The 12,997-nt window shown below is 37.2% G+C and overlaps 1 protein-coding gene across 1 annotated transcript in view; it reads right to left on the reverse strand.

Annotated features, from left to right (window-relative positions):
* CLVS1 (clavesin 1) overlaps window positions 1–12,997 on the reverse strand; it is a 166,544-nt gene that overhangs the window by 25,782 nt on the left and 127,765 nt on the right. The gene's annotated exons all lie outside the window — the stretch shown is intronic.

Raw genomic sequence — 12,997 nt, forward strand, 5'->3', positions numbered from 1 at the left:
TCTTCACCTTGGAAAGTCTCAGAGAGTTGCCTAGACTACTAAGAATTAAGAGACTTGACCTAGATCAAAAAGCCTTTAGGTGAAAGAAACTATTCTCGAACCCAGAGCTTCCTGATTTTGGAGAGCTGTCCTCTGTTGCATGTTGCCTTTCCAACATAGAATGGCATACTGTAAGTAGAGAATGATTGGATTTGGCTATAAAATCATTCAAAGGGAAAGTGAATGGTATTGGCTGCTTTCTATATGATGAACTTATAGAAGAGGGGAGGTGTCCAGACCCAGACCAGAAACCCTCTTGAGAGAACTCCAAGCCCAATACTAGGAAGGAGCTTCTCCACCCTGCAAGAAGAGAACATAGGGGAAGAGGTTTTCACTGAGGGCGGGAGTGTAGGAGGAACTTGATTTCTCCAAAGGAAACAAACTCAAATCCAAAAAAAAAAAATACTGTCTACCCTCTAATCTCCATAGCCTGAAGTAATGAAGGGTAGAATTAAAAGAACCAGAAGAAGGTTGCATGCATAAACAGCAATATTGTTTTAAATAAATAAAAATTTTGAGTAAATAAGTTATTTTGGCTATTATAAATACCCAAGTTGCCTATGGAGGACATATCAGATCCAAAGAGCTGATAGAAGGAGGTATTGAAGAATTATAAATGTGTGTGTGTGTGTGTGTGTGTGTGTGTGTGTGTCTGTGAGAGATAGATGGTATGGCAGGGGTAGAGTAGGAAAAAAAGGAGAAAAAAGAAATTTGAATAATAATTGTATTATCTATTTGAAAGGAATAGAAAGTTTTTGCCTAGATTTGCAGTTTCATGGACAATCACATTTTTATTATACTAAATTATAGAAATGCTTGTTTTAATCCACAAGTATGTATTAGTATGATAAAAATATGGGAGTGAAAAATGTTGGATACCAAAATTTCCAGCCCAAAGGTACTTGATGGGATTTATAGCCTGAACCCAGAATTAAATCTTGCTTTTTATACTCTGGGAAAACCTAGATTTTGGAAGCTTTAAGTCAGTCAAAATTATCAAGATCATCATGATCATCAACATTATAACAATAATAATAATAATAATAATAATAGCATTTATACATTCTTTAGGTTTTTAAAGTGATCTATACATGTTATCTCATTAAATCAAATTGATGAATAAATATCTGCCCACTGTCTGACACCTGCACTATTAATGTAATTTAATTTAATACCAAAGCTATGCATCATTCTCCCTCCATCCCCAAGAGAATAAACCGAAAAACACCAAATCCAACAAGTGTTCATCTGGCTATCCATTCTACTTGCTGGAGCATCTTTCTGTCAATATGAAAAGTAACATTAAGTCATGAGATGATTATCAAATGTTGAGCAATAAGCAAAGGACTTTGCTACTACTACTCCTGACCCATTGGACTGATCTCAGGTAGCCTTAGTAGATATCAAATGGAACCTCCAAGGACCCATAACTTAGGATAGGTCTAAATGGAAATGGATATCTGAGTTGAGGTCAGCCACAGAGATGTCCAAATAGCTGAGAGAGCAGCTGCCTTATAACCAGAGAGGACCTACACACCAGAATTCTTGGCATTTACTCTCCAAGACTACCTCTTGACTCACCCCTCCACAAGACCACGTGGGCTTGAAAACTGTACCTGGACCAGACATCACAATTCTTTCCTGCTCCCACACAGAAGGTGATAATTAACTCATCAATAAAAGCTGGGGCCTGAGTCATTCTATACTGGAAGGCTAAAAAAGGTGACTAAATCAAGTGCCTCATAACCAGTAGCTTTGGACCCTTCACTAATAGATTTCCTAATTATCCAGTCAGTTCAGGTCCAGAATTTCCATTCTTACTCTTGCTCCAATGCAATCAAATCAACATTGAAGCTAAGGCCAAGGACACAGCTCCCCAAGCTAATGAGAAAGATGCAGTGCTATCATTTGCTAGCAAATTCTCTTGAAAGTTGCCTACACAAAAATTCCCTTTTCCCCTACCTTCTCATTATACCATCTCTCATTCTTATTCATCTCAGCTTGAATTCTCCTATGGTATCCTTTGGATCCTTGATGATGGCTAGAATGTTGGATTGGGAGACAAGAAGATCTCATTAGCTCCTCTCAAATCTATCTAGATCTCATCTTTGTACTGTGCTTGTTCTGTCTCAAGAATTGTCTGCTAGTCATATTCACGAGGTATTTGAAAAGCATGTTAAACTCAGTATTTCCAGCTTATAATTCATTATTTCCTTTCAAAATTAACTCTTCTTACTAACTTTGATATGTCTTTCAAGGACACCATCATCTTTTTTAAGCAACGCTGCTCAGAAATTCAGAATTGGTCCGAACTCTCAACTTTCCCTTACTACCCCCTCCCAAGTGTCCCAGGCAGTTGCCATGTCCTAGAGACACCTCCTTTATAATATTTCTCCAATCCATCTCCTTTCTATCCCATTATCACCCCTTTACTTCAGAGCTCTAACACTTCTTTCTGGGCTACTGTAAATGCCTAATTAATCTTGCCTCTAGTCTCTCTCCCTTATAATTTGCATAGCCATAAATTGATATTCTCAAAGTCTAGGTCTAATAATGTCACTCTTGCTTAAGAAGTGTCCTAGTCTCTATATCACTTCTTGCATTAAATATAGACTCTTCCTTTTCTACAATCTGAATCTAACCTGTCTTTCTGGACTTTTTTCATATTATTCTCCCTTATAAACACATTCCATTTTCCAGTCAAACTGTCTTACCTGACCTACCCCAGACTTGATATTGTATTTTCTGACTACATGCTTTTTTTGTACAGGCATTTTGATTCTAGAATGTTTTTCCTTTTCATCTCTACTTCTCAGTATCCCCAGCTACTTTTAAGAACCATTTCAAGGGTCACCTCCAAAGCAATATCTTTCCTGCTTGCCCTATTAATGTTCTATCTCTTTGAAATTACTATATATTTATTCTTCATATATTTTTGTTCAATATTTACTTCTGGAAAAATGTAAAGTTCTTGAAGACAGATTATTGTAGCCTAACACAGTACTTAACACAGCTTGTTGAAATGAATTGAATTAAATCAAATTGAATTGCATATCTATTTATGAGCACCTTCCAATTAAAGTTGACTTTTCACATACTCTACTTTTCCCACCTGTTTTTCCCAAACCTTTGAACCTGTAGGATCTCTGGGTATTTTCTACACAGGGTTCTGATTTGCTTGCTTGCTGTCTCAAACCTACTTGAGTGGCAACATAAGGTTACATATCCTGTGTTCTGATTTGTCAGCTTATTACCTACTGACAATCAGCAGAAATCACCACCTGATGGACACCCCCCCCCCCCCCCCCCCCCCCCCCCCCCCCCCCCCCGCCACCTACACAGCTGTCCTGCTGACTGCTTAGCCTAAGGCCCAGGATCCATTGACTCCAGTAACAAATACACCAGAAACTTGACCACAGCCCAGAAGACAATAATGAGCTAATGAGCAGGTTTTACTATTTCCCATGATTGATTTCATCTTTGGCTGATAGAATTCAAGAGTAAAACCCATCTTAATTCTTCAAGTTTGCTAGGTTACTTTCAATCAGCTCCATTACCTTAAAGAACATAAGGAACCATTAGCAAACAATAGGAGAGCTCAAAAAAATTATAAATAGAGCAAAGAGTTTGTGCTGTGAGCTGTCCCCTGCAGGGGCATAAAACAGCAGGACTAGATCTTTTTTTGTAACAAGTAAGGAGATTAGTAATTTTTGTCCCCCCAGAAATCTTTGAGTTTGTAGGAACCCTGTGTAGAAGACACAGGGAACTGATTTTAAAATGTGAGTGTATTGAACTGTGGTCCACGATAAATGTGTGCATATGCATGTTTATGTACATGAATATTCTTACAGATATGATATATGACTACATAGGTATAAATATTAATCCCCTGTGCATGTATGCATTGTATGTTATACACATGTAGTCTACACACATGATTTACTGACACACAAGTATGCGCACATTTATACACATATGAAAACCCTGCATACATCATGCATACACACACAATGCATAGCCCTGGGTATATGTTTATAGATGCATGTGCCTCTGTGTGTGTGTGTGTGTGTATAATATATATATATGTATATAGTATAAAAATTTCAAGAGAAATATAGTTTCTGGTAATTAATAATTTTAATAATCAGATTAGTAGATAATTCATAAAATGGATCAAATGTCAAAGGGAATTTCAACTTTCAAATGTCAAAGACTTCTCATACTTAATACTTACATGCCCTTGGAAGAGTGTGTATTCCTGAAGGTGGAGATCAACTCTGATTGGTTAACAATTATTGAGAAGAATCAATGTTATAATGAGAGGAGAGCTTATTCTTATGAGGGGCTAGGGGAAATGATTCTGATCACTCAGTCTTGAACAAAGAGACTTATCTCTTATCCAGACTATTCCCCTCTAGGGCAATTATAGATAGAAGAGAGTCCACCTCTACCAAGTTGGCTTGAGAGAAACACAAAGATCCAGACTGAAAAGCTTGTACCTCCTAAGGTTTTGGGCAATCTCATTCATCAATTATGTCAATCAGCTACTGAACAAACCTCAGGTTTTTTAGGAATTCCTGTTCCTAGTTCAATAATTATTAATATAAGAGTTTGTGCATGTTTATGTGAGTAAATTGTATATGTGCATATATAGTATATATTAGTTGATGTTGTTGAATCATAACCTATCCTTTATGACCCCATTCAGAATTTTCTCAACAAAGATACTGGAATGGTTTGCCATTTTCTTTTCCAGCTCATTTTACAGATGAAGAAACTGAGGCAAACAGGATTAAGTGACTTACTGAGAATCACATAGCTAGTGAGTTTTTGAGGTTAGGTTTGAATTAGTGCAATCTTCCTGACTACAGGTCCTAATTCTCTATCTACTGCTCCACCTAGATGCCTTGAATCTTGTACTTACTAGTTATGTAAGTTTGATGAATCACTTAATCAAAGTCTTGGTTTTGTCAAAGAAATGTCTTTGCCCTAATGCTTTTTAGATCATCACCCCAATGAATAGAAATAATAAACCATGGCCAAGGTTCCTTGTGCTCCTCAGCTTTTGTTGTGATTCCTTGCCTCTGGTTGACCTTCACTTAGTTATATATTTTAGAATCCTAGAAAGTAATAGAACAGGAAGGGATCTTAGGAATTATTAGTTGTACCTTCTCACTTTATAGATTAAAAAACCAAACAACCAAAAAACCCTGACAATGAGACAAGGGTAGTAATTACAGATTGACAAAATAACCCAGGTCCTCTAATAACTTTTCCCTCTACTTTAGAGCATGAAAATTCATACATGAATAAAATGAAAGGAGTTAAAGAATTAACCCAGCAATGAAGGGGGTTAAAAGTTTGCAGTTCTGAAGTTTTGAAAAATTCTATCCTAAAACAAAAAACCTGAGAAAATATGAATTGTGCCCAGTTTGGTACTTGGTAAATTGTCTTTACTTTTAAGGATAATTTGGACTGAATATTATCAGATTAAAAGGAGAAATAGCTTGATATAGTGAAAAGGAAGCAGATCTCAGTGCAAAGGACACCTGGATTGAAATTTTACCTCAAACACATATTTGCTGTATAACTCTGGGTAAGGCTTTTCATTTTCCCATTGAGTGCAAATACAACTCTAGGTAAAACTACTGGCAACTGTTACAGGGTGGGGAAGATCTTTAATGTTGGAAAGAGTTTTCCCCTTGGAACTTCTCTATACCAATAAAGTCACAAGTCTAAACCAATGGCATTTAATATGCAATAAAGAAATGCAGAATGAACACCAAGATTGATGGGAAGTCCTGTGGTTGGAAATTATGCTCTTCAGAGTCCTCTCCTGGCTTTCTGCCCTAGCAGAATTAGGATGCCTTTCACTGATGCCCAGTGATATGATTCAAAATGAAGATTCTTCTCTCTAATGAAGTCAATATATAATGGTTTCATATCCCCAAGTGATCATGAAAGCATAATCACTCTCACCAATGACTTTCCCAAAGTGCTAAAGTCAAAGCTAATTAATTACCTGCCATCATTCCTACTAACTTCTCTTATTCTTTTCAGACAGACTTTTTCTGGGCACTTGAGTTGAATGAAAGACAAAGTAGAAAATGATTCTTGAAACAATAGGTCCCCATTTAGGTCCTGATAATTTTCCTGCGCATCATTGGTGGGATGAGGGACTCTCACTTCTTGGGCATTAGGATTCACTTGACACAACAAACCTCTTCTGCACCTGTGACCTCATATCATATTACCTATGCCTACTGACTGATACTGAACAATCATCATCACCTGATGACCCATGTGGTTGAATGCACCAGTGAACCTACCCCGCTGGCAACCCATTCCTACCTAAATTGAGTCTAACAATAATTAGAACCACAGTCTCTAAACATTACTTTGGAAGAAGGAAAAGAGTGACAAATTTTATCAGATTGATTTCAACTACTATTTTTGAAAAGGAAGACATCTTAATACTATTAGGGGTATCTTATATGGAACAACATCACTAGTGAAGTGACATCACATGAAAATCACCCATTTCCTGGAAGTTCTCAAATCTTTGTTTCATCATGTAAATAATTTCCAGATGTCTTGTTTTTATAATCAAAGAACATATAGGATATATGTCTTCACAACATATCTCTAATATATCCACTTCTTCACCCAGTCAGCCATTACACTAGTTCTAAGCCACAGAACTGCCCAGAAATCTTGGTACTCATTTACTTTTTCTTTATTAGCTCATTTTCTGTGTTGTATTTAAATGCTATTAGACTGTAATTATATTGGTATAGAGGACTTCAGTGGAGAAAACTCTTTCTGCCTCTATAGATCTCCATCTATTCTGCACCTTTTAATCAACTCCATTACATTAAAGATCTTGGCAATCCATGAAAGCTGAAGGAACATTAGAATTTTAGCAGCATTTGCACTATGAACTGTCCCTTTGATAGAATTCTCTCTCATATAGCTATATTATGATGTCTAGTTGTTATATGTTATGGTATACTGCTCTGCTTCCATACATGCTAACAGGCTTAGCAAACCTGCCTTGTTTTATTTCTCCCATGTGACATACTTAACCCTGTCTCTGTGAATTTATACCAACTGTCCTCTACACCTGGAATCTTCTCCACCTCACTTCTATGATCATCATCACCACCATCACATCATCATAAAACTTACAGTTTGTAAAGCATTTCATATATGTTATCTCATATTTTTCTATATCTCATATATATTATCTTTATATATGTTATCTCTTTATATAGGTTAGCTCACAACAACCTTGTCCCTCTTTACTTATGAGGAAACTTATGAGGAAACCCAGGAATCATATAGGCTAAATAAGTATTTGAGGTCAAATTTGAACTCAGATTTCCTGAGTCCAACACTTTAACCACTGTATCATATAGCTTCCTCCACTTCTTAGAATCCCTCATTTTCTTAAAAAAGAAACTGCTCAAATAGTACCTACTATAATAAACCTTTCCTGATCCCTTCAAGCTGCAAGTCTCTCCCCAATTTTTTTTACTTTTTATTTACTTTACATGTATTTTCTATTTACTTTTTTATGTTCATGCTCTTTCCTGAGAGAGTGTAAGTCCTCTGACCACTCAGTGCCTCCTTTTTTTCTCATCTGTCAAATGAAAGTTATTGAGCTCTCTGGCCATTAAAAACTCCAATTCTAAATCTTTGATCCTATAGTTGTGTTGGAAATATTAGTGTTAGCTCAATTAGCACCATTTATTCCCATATCCACCTTCACCAGCAGCCAGGTTAGCATTTTTTTTGTGGGAAAACACTTAAAAAAACAAATAAAAACAGTAGTTAAAAGAACAACTCCACTACTGTAATTCTATCAACTGCTTGCTCAAATAGCAGAGGATGGATCTTTCTGTTTATGAGACTGTGTTGAATATAATGATATTCCAGCATGGAAGACTTTGATTCTGCAAAGGTCAAAATAATCTTATTTGCTTTTTTTGTCTTCCTAATAGGAAAATCACCTCTCCTCTCATTGGAACAGCCTTCTGTTAAGCATTGAGATTCCAAGAATGAGAGGACAGGTTTGTAGAGTATTTTTTTTTTAGGTTTTTTGGAAGGCAAATGGGGTTAAGTGGCTTGCCCAAGGCAACACAGCTAGGTAATTATTAAGTGTCTGAGGCTAGATTTAAACCCAGGTACTCCTGACTCCAGGGCTGGTGCTCTATGCACTGTGCCACCTAGACACTCCTAGAGTATTCTTTACAAAATCACTAAACCTAGCTGCTTCTGAGTCTGCCAAACAGGATGAAATTTTAGTTTGACACTACAAGACAACCCCAACCTCTCTAACTGTAGCTACATTCTTGGAACATTCTTGGGATGGGGAAATTCTCATTGGGCAACATAAGAGACTTAAAAATCTCTTAGTGTCATTGAACAGCAAACCCTCACAGGATTCCTGAGTGTTAGGTACAGTATTAAAATATAAATGTCAATTAGAAAAAAGTCGGTTTCTGGTTGGGGCTAGATAATTTAAGAGGCAATGCAAATATCCTCTTCCAAAAAATAACGAACTACATTGGGGGCAGCCCATCTGCCCATCTTCCCTTCATTTTTTGGAGTGTGCCTCGGGTCAGTGGAATAATCTACCCCAGTTGCCCAGGAAGAAGGGGGCTGGAATATAGGGAAAGATCCAGAAAGCACTTTGGACTTGAAGCCCTCGGCCGGGTGTAGATATGGGGTGACTATTTTGAGCAGGAGAGAGTCACTTAAGGAACTGAGGAAGGAAATAATAATAACAGGTCATATTTATTTAGCACTTTAAGGATTGCAAAGCTCATATGATCCTCACAATCCTGTGAGAAGTGGTATTATTGTAGGTGAAGAAATGGAAGCTTAGAGGGACACACGATTTATTCAGGTTCATGTAACTATTCTTTGTCTGAATGACAATTCAATTCCAAGTATAGTGTTGTTGAGAATTTTGAATTGTCCCAAATACCCACTCGGATCGGGTGTAAGTTGGGACCCTGGAAAAGTATGAGTGTTATTTTCTGAAGAACTGAAATGAAGAAGAGCTGAATGATAGCAAGAAGTCCTCGAGGGTCTAGCAACATCTGCTAGAATGGAAGAGAGCCAAAATTAAGTGGTGGAAGAGGCAGTAGGAATCTCAACAAGGAATAACAACTGGAGAATTGCAGGAAGTAATGAAGCAATTATGCAGATGGAGGAGCCACAGATCGAAGATCTGAACAGAGAAAACCACTTCCTGATGAACTGGACTGAAGCCCCACTCGGGCGGGCAATGCTGTAAGTCACAAAGATGCAGGGTGTTCTAGGGTTGGGGGTGAAGAGGTATATTGACTTGGTTTCAACTTTGAATTATTTACTTCCACTAACTTTTAAATAAAATTAATTATGCTTTGGATACTGTGGGTTTTGTTTTTGTTTTTGTTTTTGCTGAAAAGGAAAGCTTACAGCCACCCTAAAAGAACTCCAGATTTTGATATTCTTAAATCAGAGGGATGGGGAGGGTGAACTAGCAAAATGAAAGTTCTCCCAGAAGTATACCTGGACCCCTGTAACAAAAAGGACTCTAACATAAGGGATATAGTCTCCTGCTTATCAAAGCCTCAGTGATTTCTACTACTATTTCAAGGATAGAATATAAGCTTCTCATTTTTATTTAAAACCCTTGCCAATTTGACACCAGTATACCTTTCTCAGTTTAGGTCCTTATGTTCCCATTTCCTCAGTTTCCCCCTACCGAATTACTTGTTCCCACAGCCCCAATATTCCATCTTCTTACTCTGTCTCCACATTACCTTCATAAATCCTTTCCCCTGTTCTAATAAGTTCCAAGAAACAGAATCTCAGAGTTTGGCAGTAGCCTCAGAAATCATCTACCCTAATTCAGATCTGAACAAGAATCTCTTCTACGATATCCTTAGCAGTCCTGTAGTCTCTGTCTGACCTTTCAAGTAGGAAGAAGGGGCTGAATAATTATACTCACATCCACCTCCAACTATTTTTCTATTGTCATCCCCTTAATCACCTTTCCACTTGTGAAGTCCTTCAAATTTATCCTCTCTACATTCTTGTCAATATTGACTTTCACCTCGGGATGCTCTTATAAGGTAAAATTACATATTACAACTATTTGTGTCTTATCCCCCTAGATAAGTGAATGCTCCATGAAGACCAGGTCTCATCAACATTTTGTAGCTTCCCTAGTATTTAGCAGAGTGCATTTTACACAGCAGAGTTTTAAACATATTTTTGAAAGTGTATGTGAATATAATAATATACAATAATATAATATGTAAATGTAATATGAACAATAATATAAAATAGGACATATAAAATATAGAATAATTCCATAATGTGAAATATTTTCTCCAGTTTTCCTAGTGTAGAAGTGTTTACTTAAATTTTAATAATTTCTAGGAGTCCTTAAGGATGTAGAAATGTATAACATTATTCATAAACACAATAACAGAGATTATTTTATTAAATAAGTTGTAAACTTTCCAAAAGGGTAGACATGAGATTATAATAATAATAACAATAACTGATATTTACATAGACTTTAAGGTTTGAAAAATACAGCCCAGTATCCCCCTTCAGATATTTGCAGGCCATGCCAACCCTAGGTAAGTCAGTCACAAAGTCTTTTTGCTTCCTCTCTTTCCTCATCTGTAAAATGAAAGGTTGGCCTTGATGATCTTTGAAGCCTTTTCCAGTTCTAAATCTATGACCCTATGATATAATTTGATCTTCATAGTAACTTGCAAAGATAAGTACTATAGATATTATTTTCCCCATTGTGTTATTAAGGAAATGGAGACTGAAATAAATGTTAAGTGAATTGTCTTAGGGCTATACAGCTGGTAAGTGTTCAAGTCAGGATTCAAATCATTGAGGCAGGTCTTCCTGACTCTAACTCAGATGTTCTATCTATTACATTATATCACATTCTATCAAAATTAAGTGTGTTGGTAAGCACCTACCTCCTAACTTTAGTGTCTCATTTATAATGAGCAGCATGCAATCGGAAGAATTGGCTTCAAATCCTGGCTCTATCACATCTTATCTGAGTGACCCTGAATAAGTTTCTTCACCTGTAAAATGAGGCAATATAACTAAATGGTTCGGTCCCTTGTAGCTTTAAATTCTGATCTTATGTCCCTGTAATTGACTTCAATATAATGTTATTCACAATACTGTGAGATGATCAGCTATGATGATTGAAACCTGTTATGGACAAGGTCATCAACAAGCAGAGAAAAAACAATGGAATTGAATGCATACTATGTTCTCTTTTTTTACAAACTTCTTTTATGTTTTTCCTTCCTATCCCATGGTTTTCTTTCTTTCATGTGTAAATATATGTAATATTTATGTAATAAAAAGTAATAATTTGTCAGAGGTAAATATGTTAAACACAAATGTACATATACAACTTTTACCAGACTGTTCGCTTCATGGGGAAAAGGGGAGGAAAGGGAGGAGGGTAGAAAATGTATAACTCATAAATTTGCAAATGAATGAATGTTGAAAAACTTCAATAGCATGCAAATGGAAAAAATAAAATAAAATTTCAATTAAAAATGTAATATTGTTTGAATCTAATCTGTTAAGAATTAGATTACCCTAGGGGCGGCTAGGTGGCATAGTGGATAAAACACCAGCCTTGGAGTCAGGTTCAAATACGGTCTCAGACACTTAATAATTACCTAGCTGTGTGGCCTTGGGCAAGCCACTTAACCCCATTGGCCTTAAAAAAAAAAGAATTAGATCACCTTTTTTTTTAGGTTTTTGCAAGGCATTTGGGGTTAAGTGGCTTGCCCAAGGCCACACAGCTAGGTAATTATTAAGTGTCTGAGACCAGATTTGAACCCAGGTACTCCTGACTCCAGGGCTGGTGCTTTATCCACTTTACCACCTAGCACCCCTTATCACCTAACTTTTTACCACCTGCTAGCAGTGGCAGGATTTTTTCTAAGAACAAGACACAGCATAACGGAATTTTGAGTTTCTATAAAGTCTTAACTTCTTTGTACTTGTACCTCAGTTTGCTCATTTTAAACTATATAATTCCTGTAATATTCACTTTGCAGAGTTGTTGTGAGAAACGAACTTTGGGAATTTTAAATGTAATCTAATTGTGAATCAATAGTCTTATTCTTAGCGATAGAAGCAGCTATACATGCGTGGCCCTGCAGTAAAGGTTGGTTTTTACACAAAAGGAATTAGGATAAATCAACAAAGACATGAGGTTTTGAGGGAAAAGAGTAGAATAATGGGCAAATGATAAAGAATTAGTGTTCACCAGAGGCTGGATTGTGTGCAGAGGATTAACACAAATTGAGGAGAGGGGTCTGGTGCCAGGCATGGATATGAGAGAGCAGAACCAGGTCAGAAAGCAATCTGGAGGAAGCATTTACAACTTGACAGTTTTTGCTGCAGCATATGGGCTGACAGATGCTTCTTTTATGCCTTATTCTACAGCACCGGCCACACACACTTCCATTAAATAGGAGAGAATGCTAATTGGCAAGACCCGAATCAATGTGGGTAGAGGAGGACACAGAGTTTGCAGTGGAGAATGATGGAGATTGGAAGCAGAGGACATTGTCCCCACTGGCGGTGGGATGAGATGAGGAAGGAGGATATTGCAGTGGAGAGATGAGTCAAAATGAAAGAGAGAAAGGTAGGAGAGTGTTAGAACAAATTAAGGCCAAGGTAGCAGAGTGAGGAAGGGACTCCCCTGAAGCCCTCTCAAATTCCCCTCCAAACAACTAGAAAACAGCCTCAGAATTATCTTGGAGCAGAGAAACAGCTGGAAAGGTTTGTCATAGCAAGGGGCCTATGGCAAGGCCCCATCCCTGGACAATCCTCCAGTAAGACCCTGCCCTCCAATGAACCGGTAGCCCCTAGGCAAGTGAGCAGTCTGTACAGCACAACA

The sequence above is a fragment of the Macrotis lagotis genome, chromosome X, assembly GCF_037893015.1.
Source record: "Macrotis lagotis isolate mMagLag1 chromosome X, bilby.v1.9.chrom.fasta, whole genome shotgun sequence".
NCBI lineage: Eukaryota > Metazoa > Chordata > Mammalia > Peramelemorphia > Peramelidae > Macrotis > Macrotis lagotis.